Source organism: Mandrillus leucophaeus, unplaced genomic scaffold (assembly GCF_000951045.1).
Source record: "Mandrillus leucophaeus isolate KB7577 unplaced genomic scaffold, Mleu.le_1.0 Scaffold1619, whole genome shotgun sequence".
NCBI lineage: Eukaryota > Metazoa > Chordata > Mammalia > Primates > Cercopithecidae > Mandrillus > Mandrillus leucophaeus.
Genome location: NW_012101609.1, coordinates 233934 through 242385, shown reverse-complemented (window position 1 = coordinate 242385; position 8452 = coordinate 233934).

The following is an 8452-nucleotide window of genomic DNA, read 5'->3' as shown; positions in this document are numbered from 1 at the left end:
GGGGGGAGGGGGGAGGGATTGCATTGGGAGTTATACCTGATGTAAATGACGAGTTGATGGGTGCTGATGAGTTGATGGGTGCAGCACAGCAACATGACACAAGTATACATATGTAACAAACCTGCACGTTATGCACATGTACCCTAGAACTTAAAGTATAATAATAATAAAAAATAAATTTAAAAAAATTGCTTAAGTGAAAGATCTTTAGAATAAAAACTGTAAAACTTTGCTAAAAGAAATTAAAGAGGAGACCTAAAAATGAAAAAGCATTTCACATTCATGTATTAGAAAAATCAATATTATTAAAATGTTCACACTACAAAAAGCAATCTACTGATTCAATATAATGCCTCTCAAAATACTCTTATTCTTCACAGAAACAGAAAAAAAAAAATCCTAAAATTTATACAGAACCACAAAAGACCCAGAATAGCCAAAGCTAGTTTGGACAATAACAACAGAACTGAAGAATCACATTGCCTGACTTCAAATTATATGACACAGCTATAATAACCAAAACAGCAGGGTACTGGCATAAGAACAGACACACAGAGCAATGTAACTGAATAGAGAACCCCAAAACAAACTCATACATCCACAGTGAACTCATTTTCAATAAACATTCCAAGAACATACATGGGGAAAACAACAATTTATTCAATAAATTGTGCTGGGACAACAAAATATCCATATGCAGAAGAATAAAACTAGACCAATATCTCTTTCCTTATAAGGAGATCAAATCAAACTGCGTTAAAGACTTCATGAAAACTATGAAACAACTGGAATAAAACTTTAGAAAACTCTCCAGGACATTAGACTGGGCTAGGATTTCTTGGCTAGTACCCCCACAAGCACAGACATCCAAAGCAAAAATGGACAAAGGGGATCGCATTAAGTTAAGAAGCTTCTCCACAACAAAGGAAACGGTAAGAAAAAAAAAAAAAAAAAAAAGGAAGACACAATTCACAGAATAGGCAAAATTATCTGTAAACTATCCATCTGACAAGGGATTAATAGCCAGAAAATATAAAATGCTTAAACAATTCAATAGGAAAGCTAGGAAAGCATCTAATAATCCAATTAACAAATGGGCCAAAAATCTGCATAGGCATTTCTCAAAAGAAGATATACAAATGACAAACAGGTAAATGGAAAGGTGTTAAACATCATTGATCATCGGAGTAATGCAAATCAAAACTACAATGAGATATCATTTCTTCCAGTTAAAATGGCTTTTTCATTTTCTTTTCTTTTTTGAGACAGAGTTTCACTCTTGTTGCCCAGGCTGGAGTGCAAGGGCACGATCTCGGTTCACTGCAACCTCCACCTCCCAGGTTCAAGCGAATCTCCTGCCTCAGACTCCCTATGGGATTAAAGGCATGTACCACCATGCCCGGCTAATTTTGTACTTTTAGTAGCTACAGGGTTTCTCCACGTTGGTCAGGTGGTCTCGAACTCCTGACCTCGGATGATACACCCACCTTGGCCTCCCAAAGTGCTGGGATTACAGGCGTGAGCCACCGCGCCTGGCCTAAAATGGCTTTTATCCAAAATACTGGAAATAACAAATGCTTGTTAGGATGTGGATAAAAGAGAAAACTGTATGCTATTGATGAGAATGTACATTAATACAACCACTATGAAGAACAGCTTGGAGATTCCTCAAAAAACCTAAAAATACACATGCTATATGATGCAGCAATCCCACTGCTAAATATATTCCCCCAAAAAGGGAAGTCGATATATCAAAGGTATATCTGCACTCCTATGTTTTTTACAACACTATTTACAATAGCCAACATTTGAAAGCAACCTAAGTGTTTATCAACAGATGAATGAATGAAGAAAATGTGGTACATATACACAATGGAGTGATAATCAGCCATAAAAAAAAATTAAATTCTGACATTTACAATAGCATAAATGGAACTGAAGGTCATTTTGTTTAGTGAAATATGACAGGCACAGAAGGATAAACTTTTCATGTTCTCACTTATTTGTTAGAGCTAAAAATTAAAACAATTGAACTCATGGACATAGAGAGTAGAAGGATGGTTACGAGAGGCTGGGAGGGGTGGTGAAAGTGTAGATAGTTACTGGAGCAAAATACATATAGTTAGTTAGTTAGTTAGTTAGTTAGTTAGTTAGTTAGTTAGTTAGAAAAAAAGAATGAGCTCCTGCATTTTATAGCACAACAGGGTGACTATAGTCAATAATACCTTGTACATTTTAAAATAACTAAAAGAGTATAATTGGACTATTTGTAACACAAAGAATAAATGTTTTTGGCTGTGGATTTTCTATCTACACCAATATGATTATTATGCATTGTATGTATTCAAATATCTCATGTACCCAATAAATACATACACCTACTATGTACTCCCCAAAATTAAAAATAAAACATTAAGAAAATAATAGTAGCATTTATTTTTGAATAAGTATAATTATAATTTTTTGCATTTGTAAATTTTATACAAGTTATAAAAAGCAATACAACTTTTTTTAATTTGGAAAACAAAAACTAGTAAGTAAACATATACTGGACATTGGCGACTCACTTTCTGTTTTAAATAATATATGTTTACCTTAGTGAACTAAAGAGCAAAGACATTTTATATTTACCAAAAACATATTGTGCCATATTCATTTGGTTCAGTCAATCCTGAAATCAATCATGAACTGTTTGTTCTGTTGCTTTGGTCTGATCTTCACCAGTTGGTACTATCTTTGGGTATAAACACTATTTTAGTACTATCTTTGGGCATAATATATCTTTGGGTATAATATTATCTTTGGGTGTAGTCCTAGTCGGAATTATCTTTGCAGTATAATTATATACCAAAATCCATAAAACCAAATGTAATCTTTCCAAAATAAATGGAATATTGTGTTGTCATTATTCTTCAAGACTAATATATAGAGTCTTTAGTACTTAGCATATTAGTTATGCATTGTAAAGACTGAGAAGACAAAATATTTCGTAAACATAATGTGTCCTCAAAATTTTAAATGGAAACAATAGCAAGAAAAATACTGGCATTCTAGATGCAGAAGTGCACATACAAACATTCCTTCCTTTCTTCTTTCTGAGACATCACAGAGAATTTTCTTTGTGGAGAAATTGGAGACACCATTCAATGTCATACACACAGAAAAAAATCTTACTGAAAACAAAAAGAGACATAATTTGTTTTAGAAAGGAACATGCCTCCATAGTAATTTTTTCATGAAGTGAAAGAAAACATTTAAGTCACAGGTTAACTCTATGATTTATATATCCATATTATTATGGACATCTGTAGAGGTCTAGCTCTTCTAGTATTTCATCATTTACTATTGTGTGCTCCCTCTGCTGGATTGTTCACCATACAACAAGAGAACGTTGTACATGGGTAAAGAATTTCACTCTTCTTGGTCATTTTCTATGTTTAGTGGCATATTAAAATACCAAATTTTAAAATCTGAATGAATATAAGTAAATGTCACAAATTTTTCAAAGTCATTTTTTGGCTTGGCCTATCTACTGTTAACTCAAGGATCATGATATGTGTGTTTAGTAATCCAGGGTGCCTTTTAAACTGAACGTGTAAGTTTGGTATTTTCATTACAGATCTATTTACCATCATCTTTCTTTGAGGCTGATATCTTACTTTCATTTTTACCTGTAATTCAAACATGTTTTGAAATTTACTTCACACTTGGACATTGGTTTTCACACTCTTCTATTTCTAAGCAGCTATAGCCCTGGTTTTCCTGGACAGTTACAGTTTATAATTATTGCTTTTGTAATAGTATTAATAGAAGTAATAACACTTTTTTTCTGAAAAAAAATCTTATTTGGATGAGAAATGATGGCCTTGAACGTCTTACTAATACCCAGCCTGTGACGACTACATACCTGACTAAAAGCTTCATATATTTGCTTCTTAGAAAAAATATGAAGTAGTGAATTTTACCTAACCTACTTAGAGTCATGTCTCTTCTCTTAGAAGAAAATTAATCAGTGAACAAAATGGTAGACAAGCTAAGGGATTTGGTGAGTATGATAATAGGCAGAAGCAATTTTCCACTGTTAAGAAATGCTACTATAGGGCCGGGCGCGGTGGCTCAAGCCTGTAATCCCAGCACTTTGGGAGGCCGAGACAGGCGGATCACGAGGTCAGGAGATCGAGACCATCCTGGCTAACACCTGTACTAGGTGAAACCTCGTCTCTACTAAAAATACAAAAAAACTAGCTGGGCAAGGTGGCGGGCGCCTGTAGTCCCAGCTACTCCGGAGGCTGAGGCAGGAGAATGGCGTAACCAGGGAGGCGGAGCTTGCAGTGAGCTGAGATCCGGCCACTGCACTCCAGCCCGGGTTACAGAGCAAGACTCCGTCTCAAAAAAGAGAAAAAAAAAATTGCTACTATAATAGGGCAACTGATTGTGGCAAAAAGATGTGCACCTTGCCTGCTCACAAATTCTCAGATCTCTCAAGGAATGACACTCTGCTTTAACCAAGGGCTATTCCTAGGCTTCCGTTCTTTGATGCTGTTCTTTGTCCCTTGTGTGAGTTGAAAAGACTGCTTTGTTAATGATTATTTTTTCTTTATTATGATGACTATGGAAATGAGGAATACTAATGAATAAATAAAAAACCCATAAATAAAATAAAAATTACTGCATTAAAAACAAAGTGCACTTTCCACCTGTGAATTCTATCTCTCTGATGAAATAAATCAACTAATAAAAGAAACATAACTGAAGATGGACAAAGATGATATCTGTTAAAAATTATTTGAGCTCTAGTGCTTGTAACTTAAAACAGTTTGTGTTCAGTTTGCTCTGGGTGTCCAAGCCCTATTAGTAAACAAAAATGATTGTTTAATTAATTCAGGTATGTGGATTAATGTGATATATTAGTAAATAGAAAACCTGAATCCCCAAAAGACTACAGCTAGACTGCTAAGAAACCATCTAGAATTTTATCTAAAGTGATATAAAATTTCAATCTCTATTTTAAAGCAAATTAAAATGTACAAATGAAATGAAAAAGTGAGAAACAATTTGCCAATATCTAACTTGCATGTAGAAAGTGGAAATAGATTCCATGGCCTTCATTAACAATTTATGACTAAGTAAAATTCAAGAACTTCATTTTATGGATGTCTACACAGAGGAATCATTAGTAGTTAGAATATTATGACATGCATTAGCTGTTCATTTACTCTGAACCTGAAATTTATTCTTTTTTATATGAATGTTTGACTCCCAAAGTATACTTATGTGGTTCTTACAATATTTGCTAAGCCAGCTTCCCCCAAAGACTTTGCCATAATCCAGACTTAAAAACAAACATCATTTTTACATCTGAAAGCTTGAGAGAAGCAATAGAAAGAACAAAGAAGCCATGAAGCTCTCTGAAAATTGAGCTTTTTGGTGGAATAAGAAGAATTATGAGTCTGCAGGAGTAAAATGAGTAATTAAGTCAACAGCATGCCTTTATCTTATGGCTGATGGAGTGAAACTACAACTTAGCTCTGGGCAAAAAATAACTGAATTTAGTGTTCTTATGTTGTTACTGAAAGCAAAATGAGAAGGACTAAATTAGCAATTTATTAAGAGAGAGTTCAGTTGGTTTGAGAAACCAGTTATTCCCAGTCCTGTAAAATTAAAGGACAAAGTCAACAATAAGAAAAAATATATTTCAGACACGGCTGGGGAGGGAGGGCAAGATGGCTTACTACACGCAGCCAGGTGGAACAGCTGCCACCGAGGGACCGAGATGATGACTGGTGCATTCCTAACAGATCTTCAGAAGGAAAGCACCTAGAGTACATGGAGGGAAGACACAGAAGCTAGGCTGAAGGGGGAGAATGCTGGGAACTCTCCAGGGCATGATCGCACACCAGGACTCATTCCTGGCCCCCAATGACTTGGGGGAATGGATGAGTTTTACTGGCAAAAAGCAACCTGCTCTCGCCATGGGCCTCTGGAATCCCAGCAGAAGGAAATCCCTCGGCCACCTGACACTAGAGGTGGCGGGCAGAGGTGCTTAGAGAAGTGGTAGGGGGCAGCAAACCAGCTGATGTGGAGCCTAGAGAATCTGATGCGGGAGCATGTGTAGCTGAACAGGGACACGGTCAGCTATCCTCCTAGGCTCCACCTGCTCGCATAGAGGACTTTAGCCCCAGGGGAATTGTTGGGGCTGAATTCTGCAGGGTGGTCTTGCCCATCAGACGGAGCTGGTCCAATCTCAGCACCCCTTGGTCTGTTGGCTTCTCCTGGGGCCCCAGCCTGGCTGCTAGGCTTGCAGGACAGCCTCAAGTGCCGTGGGAACTCAAGTAATGCCTCCTGCGCTGGCGGACCATGACTTACCGGCAGAGAGCTCAAGTGCGGTGGCCCCCACTGCCGCACGCCAGCCTACCTACTCGTCACCCATACTGCAACTGCAGCCAGCCCCCAGTAATGCCCATATTGCTTTGCTGGCATGTGCATGCCCTTCTTGCCCTGCCAGTGCACGTGTGTGCATGCACCCTGCCCTGCCACTGCTGCAGCGAGAGCGCAGTTCACCCCTTCCTCTCCTTGCCAACCATCATCGCAGGCAGAGCCTTGATGGGCACAGCCCCAGCCAGCCCCACACCCACCAGTGCTTCACCCTTGCATCAACAGTGCCGCAAAAGTGAAACTAGGTAGGAAGAGCGGACCCTCCCCTGCCCTCAGTAACCACCCCTGACTGCAACACACAGAGAGCGCACACAAACCGGGGCCCACCAGTGCCCCGCCCCGTGCAAACACCACTACCACTGTGACTGCACACACAGTCACCAGCAGAGGCCCCGCGTAACCGCCCCCCCAGCTACATTTTCCCCAACATTGTGGTGAACTCCCACACTAAGACAGGCAGCCCAGCAGGCGCTACCACCCTCCCGCAGCCAATGAGTACGCAACCAGTTGCACTGCCACTGCTGGGGGCTGCTGGCATGCGCAAATGAGGAGAAATCCTGCTGTCACAGCACTATGAAATGCTTTGGCTGACACCACATGTTAAAAGGTAGTGCAGAGTGGTCTGGGAGCAACCTCTGCCCCCGCCCCATTCCCACCCCCAGCACAGTGAATTCCTAACCTGGAGGAGCCAAATCAAAAAGTCAGAGCCTCATAAAAGTCCCCCATAGTTACAGTACTGAGTCCAGGAGTTGGGAGCTGAGTGCTGGCCCCCTAAAATCTACCATTAATAAAGCCAGTTGTCTGAATCCACCTTTTACCAAGATCAAATCCTCAAGGTCATCAAATAAGATAAAAGAAATAAAATCCATCCAAAAGTCAGAAACATCAAGCACTGAAGAAACATAAGCCCACAAACATGAGAAAACAGCTAATGCAAGAACTCTGAAAATGTAAAAAGCCAGAGCCAGAGTGCTTTCTTTCCTTCAAGCAACAGCACTACCTCTCCACCAAGTCTTCCGAACCAGACTGAGAGGGCTAAAATGACAGAAATAAAATTCAGAATATGGATAGCATCGTTGAGATGCAGGAGTACGTTTAAAGCTAATCCAAGGAAACTAAAAATCATAAAATGATGCAGGAGCTGACAGATAAAATATCCAGTGTAAAAAATGGCATAACTGACCTGAAAAACCTAAAAAACACACTGTAATAATTTCATAATGCAAAGATAAGTATTAATAGCAGAACAGACACAGCAGAAGAAAGAATCTCAGAGCCTGATGACTGGCTCTGAGATAAGACACTGAGACAATAATGGAGAAAAAATAATTCAAAGAAACAAGCAAAAACTCTGAAAAATATGAGATTATGTAAAGAGACCAAATCTATGATGCATTGGTTTCCTTGAAAGAGATGGGGAGAGTGTAAGCAACTTGGAATACATATTTCAGGATATCATCCATGAGAACTTATACAACCTAGCTAGAGAGGCCAACATTCATATTCAGGAAATGCGGAGAATTCCAGTAAGATACCTCACCAAAAGATCATTCCCAAGACACACAATCATCAGACCCTCTAAGGTCAAAATGAAAGAAAACTGTTAGAAGCAGTTAAAGAGAAAATTCAGGTCACCTACAAAGGAAAGCTCATCAGACTAACAGTGGACCTCTCAGCAGAAACTCTATAAGCCAGAAGAGATTGGCGGCCAATATTCAACATTCTTAAAAAAAAAGAAAAAAAAAAAAAGAAATTCGAGCCCAGGATTTCATATTCAACCAAACTAAGCTTCATAAGCAGAGGAGAAATATGATTTTTGCATAAGCAAATGCAGTGGGAATTTGTTACCAACAGAACTACCTTACAAAATCTCATAAAGGAAACATTAAATATGGAAAAAGACCATTACCAGCCATTACAAAAAGACATTTAAGTATACAGATCAATGATACTAAAAAATAATCACACAAACAAGTCTGCATAATAATTAACAAACATCATGATGACAGGATCAGAT